Below are 17,193 nucleotides of genomic sequence, written 5' to 3'. Positions count from 1 at the left end.
CTGCCACTTTTTAAGTATTTTTGGCACAATTAACCCATTTTTGCCACTTTTTCACCACCTTTTCTGTGCATTTTTACTACTTTAAATCCACTCTGTCATTTGTAGTCTGTTGTCACAACTTTTTCTGCCCATGTTTGCCACTTTTATCCCGTTTTTGCCACTTTCTGCCTATTGTTGCCTCTGTTAACCCATTTGGGCCATTATTAACCCTCTTTCTTATTACCTTTAATGCCCATTTTTTGCAATTTTAACCAAAATTTTCTATATTTGATGTTAATTTCTACCACTTCAAAACTATTTTTGCCTCTTTAGCTTTTCTTTTGCCTCTGTTAACCAATTTTTGGCACTTTAAACTTGTTTTTTTTTGCCACGTTCCACCAATTGCTGCCTCTATTAACCCCTTTTTTTCCACTATTAACCTCCTTTTATAACCACTTTTTGGGCCCATTTTGCCATTTAACCAAAATTATCAATATTTTATGCTAATTTTTACCATTTCTAAACCCTTTTTGACTCTTTCAGCCATGTTTTGCCTCTGTTAATCCGTTTTTTGCCACTTTCCGTTTATTGTTACGTCTGTTAACCCATTTTTGCCAATTTAAACCAACATTATTTGTATTATGCTTTTTTCTTCCACTTCAAACCACTTTCACTTTCAGTCTTATTTGCTCCTGTTAACCAATTTTGCCAATCCATTTTTTAACACTTTTTATGATCATTATGCCCTTTTAACCAAATCATTTATATTTTATGCTAATCTTTAACACTTCAAAACCATTTTTAGCCTTTTTTTTTTTTTTTTTACTGCTGTTGACTGATGTTACCGCTTTAAATCCATGTTTGCCACTTTCCAGCTACTGTTGCCTCTGTTTACCCATTTTGCCATTTTTAATCCATTTTTATTCTGGTTTTAGAAAAGGTGGTTTTGAAGGTTACATACTATGGTATGAATGAATAGAAAATATTTGTTGCTTTTTTAAGCATGGTTATTATTTAGGCAAATAAGGAAAATAAAATATGGTCAGTACAGCTTAACCTTACAATGAACCATGGTTTTGCTGACCTCCATTGGACCTTATTTGACTCGGCCCCAGAAAGCCCCCACCTCCGGCCTTGGTATCAGCAATATTTGTCCATTATTATTCTTTAACTCTGGTAATCTAGGGGTACTTAGTATTGGTCAAACTTCAGTTTATCACAAATGTATAAGTAAGGAAACAAGGGAATTGGAAAATCTTTACTCGTTCAGTTTCATTTTTAATTGTATTTGATTATTTCTTAACACTTCAGTGACATTTTTTTCATTAGATTCATGCTGAAGTAATTCTGTCATTAAGCGTACCAGAGCAGAGAGCATTGACTATGTACTTTAAGTGTCTGGGGTCAGGGCTTTCTGTTCAAGCGAATGTCTTGTGGGTTTTTATCCCTCCTAGGTACTTTTGGTTTCTGTGGGATACATGATCACCCTTAACTGCTCCCTTCCTCTTCAACCCACCCAGTGAGTCCCTCTCCCTCTTCCAGGACCCTGAGGACTGCTGTCAGCACGCTGACCTATTGATCAAACTGTCGGTACGCTGCTAACAGTCCTCAACAAGAGCAGGCTAGGGTTAACAGAACATAGCCTGATAGCTTGATAACCATCGAATATATCAATAGTCAGATGGCACAGGGCATATTACTCGATGCTGGATGTTGGATTTGTTTTCATGTAACATTTTATTCTGGTCTGAGCTGTGTTTATTTCTCAGTGTTATTCTTATGGCTCCTGGTTATTTCTACTATTAACAAAGACGTGAACCAAAGGGAGATATAATTGTTTATTGTAATGTAAGCTTAATTACACCATAGGAGTTGTCTTTTTTTAGAAGCAGAACAGTGCTAAAAATGCTGGAATATATTAATTATTTTTTAATCTTTATATATACTGTATGCGCTCTGCATAAGTTCATATATGCAGTTTTCATGATCCCTTGACATTTCTCTGTAAACCAGACAACGAGTGTTCTTCGCTGTTGAAGCGGCTAGCCCGCTATTAACACAAGAGCAGTTGGAAACCTCCTGGCAAAAGACAGCGCCTAGACAGAGAGCTCAAATACACACATACAGTCACACACACTCACACAAATGGGCAGACACGCTTTCTCTGAACGTTACCTTTGGGGGTTCCCTGCCGAAGCAGCAGCCTGTTAAGAGCGAAGCAACAAATAAACGCCTCACTTCCCTTTCCTCTCCCTCCATCTCACTTTCTCACTCTGGCTGTCTTTCTATGAATGTTTCTGTGTGTTACTGTGTGTATGCGTAGCTTGCAGGGCCATACCAGGCCAGGGACACAGTTAAATGAAAAGGAGAAGCCGGCTCCAGCGCTGTGACCTCTGCAGGCCACATTCTCCTCCTCCTCCAGCTTTGTGTATTAACATCTCAAGGCTTTTCTCTATTCCACTCTGATTTCATATTTTTCTCTGTGCATGAGAAAATAGCCTACAAGACGCTGGTCTGTTCCCGACTCGTTGACGTTTCTGTGAAACAGTTTTTACAAATTAGTCGACAGGCGGGCTCTTAAAAAAATTCAATGCATACACATTTGCATGAGTTAATTGATGCCTAATTAATTTCTGCTGCCATGCATAAATTTGGGCTGCCTTCCCTGGCTGCCACAGGAGACCAAGACAAGGGCGTTGATTTGCAGGCTTCCCATAAATAAATGAATAAACATTGAGATGGGCCAGAGAGAAGCTGGTCTAGCAGAGTAGCCAGGTGTGCAAGGTTAAAGACCAACTACGTGGGCGTACACAAACACACTCACACACACGGTGCAGCCGGAGCAGGTGCAAATACAAATGATCTTTGAAACTCACTAGAGGTGCCAGGCTAGAGCATCGCAGCACAGTAACACACACGCAATGTTAACAGCAAAGTCTATGAACATCACACCTCCAGAAAGCCAAAATGCACGTCACTAATTGTTTCTAATCTCGTTATTTATTCTACCTGGCCATCCTGCTACATCCAAATCCCAAAGAAGTGTTAAGATGAGCGTGTGGAGTGGATGATAGCAGTGGCCTCTCTACCCTAATTTGTAGTAATTGGTAGCTCATTAGGTGAAGCAGGTCAGTGTCAGGAGGAGCAGGCTGTCAGGGCATGAGGTTAATAACAGAGAGGAGACACAGACAGACAGATTAAAAACTCTGCTGCCTGCCATGCCGCTCCTCTGCTGCTAGCTGAACGTCCAGCTGCCCACCACTCAGAGAGATCTGAACATTTATATTTCTGCATTCAATTTTAAAACTTCACAGCAAAGCCACCAATTTTTGAAAGAGGTTGGAAATCCCCTTCTCTCCTAATTGTCTGAGGGATAGAGCCTCTTTTGCCTTACTTTGGTCATTCTTTGGTGGCTTAATGTCTTCTCAGTTTCAGCTGGGGGAGACTACTAAATCTACTTGAATGACTGTGGTACTTACTGCCTACTGTTTATCATATTTGTTTTTATTAGTTGAGAAGTTCTTTTAAAAGTTTTTTGCAGTATTTATTGGTGATTTAATTTTTCAGTTGTGTTTTTTTCTTTCTGTCACAATACTGGGAAAGGAAAGTGGCATTTTATTATTTTTATATACACGGATACATAAGGTATCTGCATTAATTTCTTATTGGTGGGACTGGTTGAAAAACACTGATTTATTCATACTGAATCCTGAAAACAGAATGTGATCATCAAGCTAAGGATAAAAGATGATTTGGAGTCACTGGTTACTTTAAAGTTATATGTTATTCAGTGACTACCGATAATGACTATTTTTTTGCTTCTTGTACAACCATCTATTCAACTTAATAAAACTGTCAAAATGTTGTTCTGTGAAGAAATTGAAAAAGGCAGCTTATAGTTAAAAGCAGTAAGAATTGCGTAACAATACTGTAGAAATAGCCTACATATTAAAGATGATGCCATATTAATTTCATAAAACATAATTTAATAATGTGGCGGCAAGTTGTAAAGTAGGGTACATATCTGCAATTATTAAGACAAACACCATAATTTATAGTGGTGAAGTTTAGTAAGTCAATAATATAAATAAGATAAATAAAAAGGATGTCTAATTTTTTTTTTTTTTGTACCTGGTTTTATATCGAAAAGGAGTTCCAACTTTCAGGACTTTCTTCTGGCTGCCTGTAAACCGTCCAGTTCATAAGCACCTGTAAAAATACAAACGCAATTAAAAACTTTAATTTTTATAGGTCTATGAATTAAACAAAGGAGAGAGAGTATTATATATTTAACTAAAACAAGAAGTGCTATTAGACAAAATCGTGATTAAACACCTAGGAATACTTCATACATTGTCATCAGTTAAAACGTGTGTAGGGCTATTTTGGTCGGATATAAATGCTGAAAACAATTCAAATGAGTGTACATTTTCAACAAAAATATATTATTTTTTATTTTTTCCACTGGGTCCCAGGGAGCCTCAGCTCTTCTTAGATACCAGTAGGGAGCTCAAAGGACAAAAGTTAGGAACCACTGCTTTACACTATAATAAGCTAATTAGCATAAAGACATGAATGCTATTTCTTCAACTAACCAACTTTAGGCTTTTTTTTTTTTAGCATTTACATGTGTTTAATATGTGGAAGCATAACACAATTTTTTCAAAGTTCAAGAAATGTTTTTTCCACCAGAATTTTCTTTCTGCTTACAAGTCATGAGTGTGATTTTAGTCTAAAAACACCTAGCATCAGCTACTCATTGTTTGATACCATAAACATTTCTAGAACAGAAGATAACAGGATACCTCACAGCTCCCCTACCATGCTAAAGGTTTACAAATTAGCTAACATAAACAAAAAGCAGAAGTCACACACAGTCCAAAACAAGGCATTACTAAGGTCTATTGGTAGGGAAGTAGCATTGTTGGCTAGCATGAGCAGCCTCTCTCGCTAACAAAGCAACCATCTGAAATAGTTCACATCATCTATTCCTCAGGGGGTTTATCTGACTGGAAAGTTGTGAAGCTTGTTGTCTACCTTTTATTTTTGTTAGCAAACATCATCGAGTAGCATTTTCAGATCCATCCAAAGGAGCAACCTGGGTTACACTTACTTGCTAGCTTGCTTGCAAAACATAATAATGATAATAATAATAATAATAAATTGTATTTATAGTGCACTTTTCATTTTGAGAACTCTCAAAGTGCTACAAGGACACAGTAAAAAGGAACAGTAAAAACATAAATATGTTAATAGAGTGCTTAAAGTAGGTTAAAAGCCTCTTTAAAGAGGAAGGTCTTTAGGTTTTTTTTTAAAGCATCCATGGTCTGTGAGGTCCTGAGGTGGCTGGGCAGGGAGTTCCATTGATGTGGTGCAGCAGTGCAGAAGGCCCGATCTCCCATGGTCCATGAAGGCGTGGGCGAGCTTCTCAGCATCAGATACGGTGAGGGAGGGGCAGAGTCTGGCAATGTTCCTTAAGGGGGATAAGCAGTATTTACAAAGATGATTGATGTGGTTTTCAAAATTTAGGTGCGGGTCCAGTCTCACACCAAGGTTGGTGACAGCAGATGAAATGGGGATATTTGTCCCGAAAAGGTGATGGTGGTTATGAAGGATGATTGGACCTGGTGAGGGGTGCCAATAAGTATCGCTTTGGATTTAGAGCAGTTGGCTCATCCACGCCTTTATCTCCTCCAGGCAGGCAGTAAGTGTTGAGAGTGGTGTTGATGTTGATGCAGCAGTTTATTCAGTCCTGAGGTACAGCTGAGTGTCGTCGGCGTAGCAGTGGAATTCCACTGCTACGTGCTGATGATATGACTAAAGGGAAGCATGTATAAAATGAAAAGCACTGGACCAAGTACAGACCCTTGAGGGACACCGCAGGTGAGAGGAAGTGTTGTAGACCTTGCAGGTTCCATGTTGACAAAGTGGGTCTTCTCAGAGAGGTAGGATGTAAACCAGTCCAAGTCAGAGTTTGAAAGTCCAATATCTTCATGGAGCCTGCACTGAGGGCAACAGACCCAGCCTTTAAGCTTACAGATCTAAGTATACACTTACAGATCTGAGTACAATTGTGCGCGGTACAAGTGTTGCAAAAGTCATGTGTGTATGACAGCCAATTGAGAGTCAGATTCTGAACCAAAATGAACTAAGTCTACAATTACAAATTGGTCTACATATTTGCAGATTAGTGCACTCATCTGTGGATCTTTGAACAAATTTGCAAAACTTTGCACACATTTGCAAGTCTTTACACGGATCTGCAGGTTTGTACACGCAATTGTGGATTTGTGCACGCATTTGTGGATTTGTGCATGCATTTGTGGATTTGTGCCCAGATCTTTGTACGCATTTGCAAATACTTTTGCAACAATAATAGCTCCATATTCTTCAACCATACTGTGGCTCAGAGTTCACTTTTTCTCCTCACAACTTCTCCTGTAATGCTTCAACCAAGTGTTCACTAATCACCACACACACATACTATAGCCCAAAGCTAACACATTTCTTATATCCTTGAAAAACCTGACCAAAAATAAAAGCCCTGGCAGTCAGCTAGTTCTCCCTGAATTGTAGTATTACAGCAAATTGTGTCACCAGTCTTTCCCCATGAGGTGGCAAATGTCATGGTTGGAGAAAGAAGGGAACAACAAATAACAATGAATGAAACATCTTTGAGCTTTTGAGCAAAACATAAAGGAAGTGTGAACGCAGGTGTGAAAACAACAAACATGGAGGGAGTTTTACTTCACTCCTTTGAATAAAGTCATTATTTAGCAATACAATTAGATTGAATGTATTTGGTATCTGCTATATTAATGTTCTACTGTCACAATTCCTATGTTTAAACTCACAGCATTCAGTGGACAAAATAATGATGCCACTTTTGGTATTGCACACCCGGTTTATGTATGCTCATGTTTGAATATGTGAGACAGTGAGAGAGAGTTTGTGCTGTAATTTATTTTCCCTGCAGTAACCACAGGATACATTAAATGAGATTTTTTCAGGACAAGGCAGTGATAACCTGATAGAGAGATGACAGTGAGATGTACAGACATGAGGTTACTCTTAGTATGAGGCTTAACAGTACAGCGGACAGAACTTTGACATCCAGGTGGTTTTAAACATGAGACGGAGTCCTATCAGTCACATTTAAGTGTGTGTTCTAGTATGAGGTCACTTTGTGGAGACAACAGTTCCTAATGGATCCCATAAAAAGAGAAACTGTAACTTAAGAGTGACGCTAAATGTATGAAACTGAGCTTGTAAGAGCTCTTATGGTTATGTAAATCAAACCCAAGAATCTTTCTCATTTATCCTCCTTACATAGGCCCTTTCCCATCACAACTTGGAATGGATTACTGTTCCTAATTTAGATTGTGTTTCACCAATTTTCTTTTGCAAAGATTCAAACATCAGGCAGGAATTGTGGGTAATTATCAGCTGCCAGTTTGCCCTGACATAATCTGGTACTTTTGACAGGTGAGTTATTAAATTGTCTTCTGTACCTGATAAACATATTAATTTATTTCAAGATAGATAATTTCATCAATGCAGGAGTCATATCATATGTGGGCTAGACGATAACCTCTTCTTTTTAATTATACAAATATCCCAGTCGTCAAAATGACATTTAGACATTTAGATTCTTCAACGCCTTTTCTCTGCAGTGAAGTTTTGATTAAAATAGAGCTCCATTACTCACACAGTACTTTTGTTTGTTCACAGAATAAAATCAGCCTCTTTAAAAGGTGTCTTTGTCTCTGCAGCGAGTATTTTTTTTGTACATCTTAGCCAACAAACCCTCTCTAGGGTGGGTTCCTTCATTGAATCATTGAGCCTTCAACCAGTCCTCAGTCACAGCAGCTCTTAAGAGATAATCAATAGTGTCCTCAAACTCGAGTCTAACCTACATCCATTTAACTGAGGGTTATTGAGTTCTGGTAATGAAATTACTCACAGTGTGTTTTACATAGTGCTCAATCAGTCAACATCTTAAAAGATTCACGTTAGAATGTTTCCTCAAACAACATGATAGAATGTTCTATGTAAGATTGCCTTGTCTTTGGCAGCTGTAACATACAGTGCTTAACAAATTTATAAGACCACCTGTCATATCTGTCTCAGAGACCATCCAGCATCATGAAGTGCTTTAATGTGGACTCTTTCATTTTCAGTGAGCTCTCCACTTTTTACCCTTTTGAACAGGAATGAGGGATTTCAAACTGAATTCACCTTTTTATACCCAAATTTGAGCCGGCTCACTGGGCTTCTCTGAGACGTCAGAAATGAATCAAGCATAACATTCAACCACTAAAACTAATTTTTCTCCTCAGGAATGCAAGTAAATAACTATAATTTGACATATTAATCAAGAAATAATAGTGTGCTTTACTATTTATTCAGTTTTTTTGTAAATCAGTAAATTTGAAAATTCATTGATAACAATAATAATTATATTTTAGCATTAAAAATATCATTTGGGTTAAAAAGCTTCTACATATTGGTGTATTAACCTTTGCAGAAACATAAAAAAATTATTTTGGTAATTACCAATGCTGTTAATTTAGGGCAGCTGTGGCATAAACCTTACTTTGGGTGGTGGCCTAATAAATTTGTTAAGCACTGTACATTGGTAGGTTTGTTGTAGCACATTTTACAAATTAAATTCTATCTTTTGGTGCTAAATAGTAAAAGCAATTGAGCTTGCATGGCAGGTCAAACTTGCCCATTCATACATTGATGGCAAAGGCTGCTAGACTATTGGTGTCAACTAATCCCATTCATAGGCATGCATAAATATTCCACTTAGGCAGCAGTGGGAGCAATTTGGGCTTATTTGTCCTCCACATCAACATGCAGAAGCTCGGGATTGAACCTCCGATCTTATGGTTGAGATGTCTCTACCATCTCTACCAACTGAGCCACAATCGCCCCCAACCATCTAGCTTCTTCGTCTACACGCCCCTGGGAATTTCTCTGTAATAGCCAGGTGTAGCCAGCAATTAGTGTTGAACGGCTTCCAGTAAAGACTGTCTTTTGCATGTGGCAGTAACAACTTTACTGTAAAGTCACTATATCTTTGTCCATTATATCCTCACTCCTTCACCAGTTGAATCTAAGATCAATTCAGCAGTGGGCTACAAGCTATACAACGGCCCAACTCGGTGGATTAAGTTAGCACATCATGATGTAGATTTATAGAAGGTCAGCATGCAAGTTTTGTCAAGTCACTTTTCAAGAAGAGAAGGAAGAATACTTTAAAATCTCATTTGTTGCTCAGATTGAAACATTGATTCCAACATCGATTGTTAGCTGCGCTTTTGTCTACCCTCCACTGACTTTTTTTACCCACCACTTTATTTCAATGAGCAGCATAAGGGTAATGAGGTAGGGTATATTAGTCAAAGCATATAGTATTCATGTTATAGGTTGTTTAATATTTGAAAATGTTCTGACTATATAAGGAAATACTGGCCTGATCTCTAATCTTGGTCATGAACAAAAAAAAAGTGTTTTTTTAGGCTGGTTAGAGTTTCCATTGCAGTCAGGTCCTTACATGCAGAATTAACTGTAACTAAACCTCAGGTCCACTTGTCTCTGCTCATTAAGTTTGATTTTCGTGCCATTTACTGTCACAGAGTCATCTGCCACTGTTCAAAAATATTTTTAAGTATCTGCTTGCTTTTTGATATGCATGTCAGTTAAGACATCAAAACTGAAGCCCACTCAGGGCGCAGGTGGCCTAGTGGTTCAACGCAAGCCCCACATACACGGACGGCACAGGTTCGAATCCGGCCTGAGGCCCTTCACTGCATGCCTCTCCCCTGCTCTCATCCCTGTTTCTGACGCTATCCACTGTCCTCCTCTATCAAATAAAGGCACAAAAATGCCCAAAATAAATCTTAAAAACAAAACAAAACAAAACAAAACAAAAAAAAACCTGGAGCACACTCAAGGACTATTTCAAGACAAATTTGGGTTGTGTACTAATTTAAGGCTTGTCACAAAACATTATTTGTTCATATAGGCCTACTGTCAGTCCTCAAGTGTGTGGTGTCAAAACAATTGTTTTACTCCTAACTTTCAAATGTAATTATCAAACATGTTTGAGATTTCTGATTCTAGGTCGTACTGCCTCAGATGGAATACTCACACCAACCAATGAGAGCAAGCTAACCAGACCAGTTAGTGCTACCAACCGGATGTACGTACTTTTACAGCTCACAAACACAACTATACCCTCATCAGCAGGGATTTGACCTATTCTTTCTTTGTTGTTTTTGGTACTATTCTAACATAACCCAGAACAACCAGCTGAGAATTGTCAACTGTCCTCCATGTTTGACTTTCTTCCAAAGTAACCTGAGTTTCTGTGAGCTATCTTGGTGTAGAATCTTGATTGTGAAATCGTTACTGACAGTGGCCAGTGTGTGGCCTCTAGGTTTGGCCAAATAGTCTAGTGTGTGCATTCAGGGGATTATAAGATGAAAAATCATTTCAAAACTGTCCTTGTGTCTGTGGTCACCCACCTTTTTTCAATTGGAGGTAGATTTAAAAATCTTCTAGGGTGCGCCCAGCCTTACAAGAGAGGGCAGAATGGTTTATTAGGAATGAACTGATACCCTCCTTGTCATTGTCATTAAAAAACATATGAGATTAATTTTTATGATCTTTATAATGATATTTTCCAAGCATCAAAAATATAAATTTAGCTCAGTCTGCATTACACTGTTGAGTCCAAATGATTGAGTTCCTAGAAAGAAAGTTGTGGCACAGTTCTACAAGGTCGTACTTCCCCCCATATTTGAAATTACCATAATATTTTTCAAGGTATTGCACAAGGTCTGAAAGGTTCATGACATTTTGTAACACCTTAAGAAACCAGCACAATGGGGAAAAGTCCTCATCAAGAAAAACAGACTTCTCTTGTTATTGTGCTGTGCTGTTGCACTGTATGAGATTTTCATCAGTAAGGAGTTTAAAGATATGTTTACAGTTTTCCTCATTAGATCAGCTCTAAATGATAAAAGTATCCATTCAGTGAGATGCCATGAGTTGGGGAAAGGAGAATCCCCTCTGGTAAATCCAAATGGCCCACATTGAAAACCAGCCAGGCCATAATCCCAGCAGTATATGTGCGTGTCTTTGGTTGTGTCCTTTTTGCACAGCACACAAGACTATTAGAAACATACTGCCTTTGTGCATCATACCCACAGTTTGCATCTTTAATCTTTACACAGAACTCAGAGTCACAGATGGGCTGCTTTACACTCACATTCTGCATTCTGCAGCATGGCTATCAGTGCTGAAGTACACACTTTACAACTCAGTGTTTGTGTCTCATCCAGAGAAGAACAAAATGAGTGAGCTCATTCACAGAACAAGCAGAGTTTGTAGAGAAGAGTAAAAGGTCCACACACAGTAGGAACATTAACATTTCCCTCGTGGAGCTTCTGTCTTCCTGTTGTAAAGTGTTTCTGGTGATTCTACGTTGTGTTTTGAGTATGATGACCCTGGAGCCATGGACCTCGGTTTGTGTGTACACACAGCTGTGTAGCCTCTGTGCAGGCATTGTCCTGCAGGTTCAAATGTTGATCCTGGACAAAAAGATATCTGGGATCAGCTTAGATGTTTATACAGCTCATCAGCTGTGTTAGTTTTAGTGGGCACACACAGACATCCAGGCAATCTCACGCACATGCAACACACTGATCACGTCCAAAAGACTGTCTGCCAGATGACTGATGTTTTAAAGGAATATTTCTGACATTTTGGAGAAAGCACATATTTTGTTCTCTTGGATCATTAGATGAGAGCTGTCCGACCAAGGACGTAGGAACAAGTTTAACATTGGGGGGGGGACATATATTGGAAACCTGACGGATCCGTAAACAGTTTGAGCAGAAATATGTCATAAATTAACTACACTGCAAAACATTCACAAAATGCTATGTGATCTTTTAGTCTTTGTTCTTTTTTCAAATGTTTCTTGGAAAAATAGTGCTGTGCACACCTATATAAATGCATGTATAATAACTGTATGTATAGTTTTATGATCTTAAGATGTGGGCAAACCACCCAGAAAGAACACTTCTCCCCCTTCCTCTTGAACATAATGGCTTGAGTCTTTAATCAAAGCATAATGATTATGAGGTGTCAAGGTACAGCTCCTGAGCACAAAGGTGGCCCATTTTAAAACTAAACAGAAAAAAAAAATACAAATGTGTCACTATGGAGTAGAATTTCACCATATAAATGTGCAGAACACTAGTGGGGTGTTCTAGTGCAACTGATAACCTAATCATAACCTAACCCAAACCCTCCTTATAGCACTGTGGAAAAAATGAAATAATTATTGAAAACTGATCTTTAAAAAATCAACTTGACATCAGTCCTCACCTGCTGTCCTTTCTGAATCTATTATAATCAATAATATGATCTTTAAGCCTTACCCCACACCCTGAAGCTCCATCTGCCTCTCCTGTCTCTTCCTTGAAAGTATTACAGTTCTTCTCATGATAAAAATGTTTATGTTTAAAAAGTATTAATGGGCTAATACTAGGGGTGTGACGAGACACTTATCTCACGAGACGAGGCGAGACAAGATTCGGGCCTATGAGACACGAGACGAGACAAGATTTTACACTTTTTTTTTAATTTGGGAAAAAAATAGCTGTGTGGATAATATGTCTTTTACACAACTGGAAGCCATGACTGCAAAGCATTCAGGTCTATTCAGAAATCTTTAAACTAACTACTCTTGTGCTGAATAGGTTATCAATGCTTACACACATTTTATCTGGTCTAACTCTGACTCAAACTGTACATTTTAATGCTCTTAAAATCAAACCTTTCATTTTAATAGTCTACCAAATTTTTATTTTACTACACGATACACTCATTGCCACAATTACAGTAATTATAATAAAAGCATTTAGATTATTTTGTCAGTACTTTAAACACTGTTTACAGCAGACTGAGATATAAAGAGCTGCATCAGTAAAATCGAACTATTTCTCATAATCTTTAAGGACATCCATATTTAAAACACTCAAAAGAAACATTCCTGTCAATAACACATTTACTGTAATGTAAAGAAATAGATTATTTGATTGTTTTGTGCGCTTTTTGTTCATATGAGCTTTGACAGTGTTGGACATGACGCACAGATGAGCGTGTGTGTTAATGTGTGCGCATTGGTGAGCGAGTGTGTGTCTCTGCTCTGCCTGTCAGACAACAAGCAGGGCGCGTTTAAATGGGGCTAAAACTGCAGTTTTTGGAGCTAACAATGGCCTCTATGGCGCTGAAAGAGAGTTCGTTTCGCTAAGTTTACAGCTGAAGTATACAACCGCCTGTTGCGCTACACACGTTAAGCTTCTGACTGATGATGATACGTGCAGCCAACATCTGATGGATGTGTGGCTGACAGACGGTGAGACGAGAAGGAGGCATGACGAAGAAGCGCGGAAACAAAGTTACAAACGCACAGATACCGGCACTAAGATCAAGTCTGCATGCATACATGAACTAATTTAACACTATATTCTCCTTACGGAGACTGCACAGCAACAACATTTCATCATTTTGGACCGTTTTGATGAACTTATTACACATTGGCAGATCATGTGCGGCCCCAAGAAGCGCAAGCAGAGGAGGGGTTGGGGGATGGAGCGTGATCTGAATAGGTCACGGATCAGCTCCGTTTCTTCTTTAGCTCTGCCACCAACAGTTTTAAAGTGTCTAGGGCATGTTTGTGTTTGTGCATCTTAGGACTTCCAGTTAGGTATTGTTTTCTGTAAGGAGAGCTGCTGCTCTAAGTGTCTGCGCAATACTGATCTCACTAGATGGATTTTTCCTCGACCAGAAATTTCGTGACGTTTTGATCTCGTCACACCCCTAGTAGACACTTTAAATCCTTCCAAAGATGTATCATCACAGTTTCTTTGTACTGTTTCGCTCATTAATCAGATTTCAGATAATTTCTTAACAAAACAGTCTCTCCATGGCTCTAGGGAGTATGTTAAAGCCAAGGTGAATCCATAGATTCATTTTATTATTTGTATCTTTGTTGGCTATTACAAAGCAGTCTTGGGTCAAATTCTCTTCATCCAAAAGTGTCCACTTTGGAGACGTGGGGGTTTGGGATTCCTTGTTGGAGGTGACCTCAGAGCACCAGGTCCCGGCCCGGAGCAGTGTGACTGACAGGTAAGACTGACCTCATCTGTTGAGGTGGGTCCCTGAAGACTGATCACCATCACACAACAGGAACAGGCGGGGATGAAACCCTCACTAACAACACCACTGATGGGATGCTGCAACACCTCAAGGGTTCCTTTCTCTCTCTCTTTTACTTTTCTTTTAATCTCTTTTCTGGAGAACTGTTACTTTGCATACCTTCTGCTTTAATTTTACTCTCATAAGCTTTTACAAATTCGTGCAAGGCGTAAAATCTCGTATTACACGTCTAATGGCTGCAAAATCTGACACTTTCACCTTATGCTGCAAACACACACACAAGTTGCAGTTAATAACTTGATAATAAATTGTTGAGTTAGAAATGAAAGTAGAACATAAGGTCTGTGCTGATCATTAGGAATCAATTAATCACTCAATTATCTAAATGGTTCAGTGAGTGCGTCGAGGCAGACAGGATCTAAGACAGCAACATCAGTTAAAACAGTCTAATGAACTGAGCTGAATTCATCATGAAACACCGAATAATTAGCAGCCGTGTCTTAGGGGAATACTTCAAAAGGAACCTCAAAGTGGTTCAGTTTAGTGAAGCTTTCCCTTCAAAAGCAGAACATAAACACACCGCTTAAGACTACACAGGCAGGAAAAGCTGTCCCCCATGCCTTTCATTTACAGCAATAAATAATGATTCATCACCAAAAAAGTTTAGAGAGGGTGTATTTGTTTGCATCAGAAGACAGTGACCTTTGTGGTGGTTTTGGGAGATTAAAGTGACACAGCAGACAAACATGCTCAGAATCAACAAATTAACATAAAACTGCGGCCTGTTGTAGCTTTGGGTGACAGAAAGGAGGGTTTCAGTTTGTTAGTTTTTGCAAAGCTCTGCAGGGACCCGGTGCGGTAGCGTAAATGCATGGCAGTAAAGCTAAGAGACTGAAGGATCACTGGTGGCTCCACTGCTGGGGACCACAACGTAATTAAAATGACACAAACAAAGTGAATCTAATTAGGAATCCCAGCGCTCGAGCTCGTTAGCGCCCGACACTGCTAAATTATTTTCCTCCATGGAAATAAATGAGGCCACTTGTCTGCGCAGATTCGGGGGCTGTGAGGTGCTTGGGGATGGAGAGCACACTGAAAGTAATTATTGAAGTGTAACTAGCAAAGATGAGTGCCACTACTGGAAGTCTTATGCACTCACATATGCTGACTTCTACACTGGTTAGGGCAGGATCATGTAAGTACAAATTTATAGTGATGATCTAGTGTCAGTGCTTCATTTTTGTGCTGGTTTTGATACGTTTTAGCAAATTTTCTTGTGTTTGATTTTAAGAAATTTTGTCGAGATGTTTTTTGGTTCATCTCACATTTGTGTCAACTGAAAAATGTTTGAGAAAACATATTTTTTATGTGAAGCAACAATGATCAGTGTTTGAACTGGTTTTAATTACTTGGACAGTTTGTTTTTGACGAAGGGGAACCTCTGTGGATGATTTGTCTGCTCTTAAAAAACACCCAGGATATGGAGAGGAAACCAAGCCTACAAACAAAATGAGTGACTACAAAGAACTGAATGCAACACAAGCAGTGGCAAGGCTCAAAACTAATTGGATGCGCTGTATCTGCTGAAGCATTGTGGGAACAGTGATTTTAACCAAATGCTAACACCTGAACAAAGTCAACCTCCATAAGTTGCCCAGAGCATTTTTTTCTTTTTGCTATTTCAGGGTAAATGACTGGAAATAGGTAGGTGAAGTTGCGGCTAACATTAGTTGGCCACTAGCACAAGTTGCTTTTGTTAGCCGCTACACTGAGTTAAATGACTGGGAAATAGTCTCTTCAGTAGAGGGCCACTTGGGCACAAGTAATGCCTGCTTGGCCTACAGAGCCATACAGAGCCTCAAGGCAACTGCATCCTCTTTGTGTTGCTCTGCAGTCAAGTTCTCCTGATGGCCAATTCTGACAGAGGAGTCAGATATAAAGGAATGATGGTCTGGCTACTTTGAGGTGCAGATCTGCCCAGTCGTGAGCTCCAAATGAATGCTGCAGACACAGCAAGTATGGACCTCCTGTAAGCTGTAACCCACCAACTGTCGGGGAGACTTGACAGGCTTTGAACAAGCTGAAGGCCGAGAAAGCATCAGGCATGCTGGATCCAGGCTAAAATGCTGAAGGCTGGTGGTGAAACCTCCCTCCTGTGGTTGCATGCTCAGATATTCTCCATATGGAGACCAGACATCCTCCCTACTGATTGGAAGAGGGGCATTGTTGTTCCTATATGGAAGGGAAAGGGTGATGTGCGAGAGTGTAACAAATACAAGGGTAGTACACTTCTCTCAGTGCCGGGCAAAGTCCTTGCACTGATACTAATGAACAGGATCTGTTATCTGCTGCTCCAGCACTAGCGGCCTTTACACCTAAGCGATCTACAGTTAACTGCATCCTGGCACTTCAGGCCTTTCAGGAATTCAACTAAGTGAGATACCCTCTAGGATTCTGGAGCTACGCTGGATCCCAAGTTTGCTCATCCAGCTGTCTGCTCTATACTCTGGTACAGAGAGTGCTGTGAAGTGAGGTGGCTCCACCTCTGACTTCTTCCCAGTTGATTCTGGGCTGAGGCAGGGGTGTGTCTTAACCCCGACACTCTTCAGTACCTGTATGGACTGGATAATGGGTCGGGTAACAGGGGCAGCAAACTGCTGAGTGTCATTTGGCGATGACGCTTTGATCCCTGTGGGGACTGCACAGTAGATGTCCCTGTGGGGGCTCTTAACTTGCTGAGTGAAGAGGCTCAGGCGTTGGGAACAGAGGTGTCAAGTAATGAAGTACAAATATATTGTTACCTTACTTAAGTAGAAATTTTGGGTATCTACACTCTAAGAAATGAAATGTTGATTTTACTGAACTAAGTTATGTCAACCGGTTCCACACAACTGTGTTGTTTAAAATGGAAAAGCAAAACACTATTAACGTGAATAACACATATTAAGTAAATCTAACTTAATTATCTTACTT

At 39.4% G+C, this 17,193-nt stretch overlaps 1 pseudogene; it reads left to right on the top strand.

Moving 5' to 3' along the window:
• Positions 1-16,881, top strand: part of LOC121516677 — a 28,582-nt pseudogene extending 11,701 nt beyond the window's left edge.
• Positions 16,882-17,193: the final 312 nt, after the last annotated feature.

Source organism: Cheilinus undulatus, linkage group 2 (genome assembly GCF_018320785.1).
Source record: "Cheilinus undulatus linkage group 2, ASM1832078v1, whole genome shotgun sequence".
NCBI lineage: Eukaryota > Metazoa > Chordata > Actinopteri > Labriformes > Labridae > Cheilinus > Cheilinus undulatus.
The sequence above is the reverse complement of the archived record's forward strand: the minus strand, read 5'-3'. Positions and strand labels throughout refer to the sequence as shown.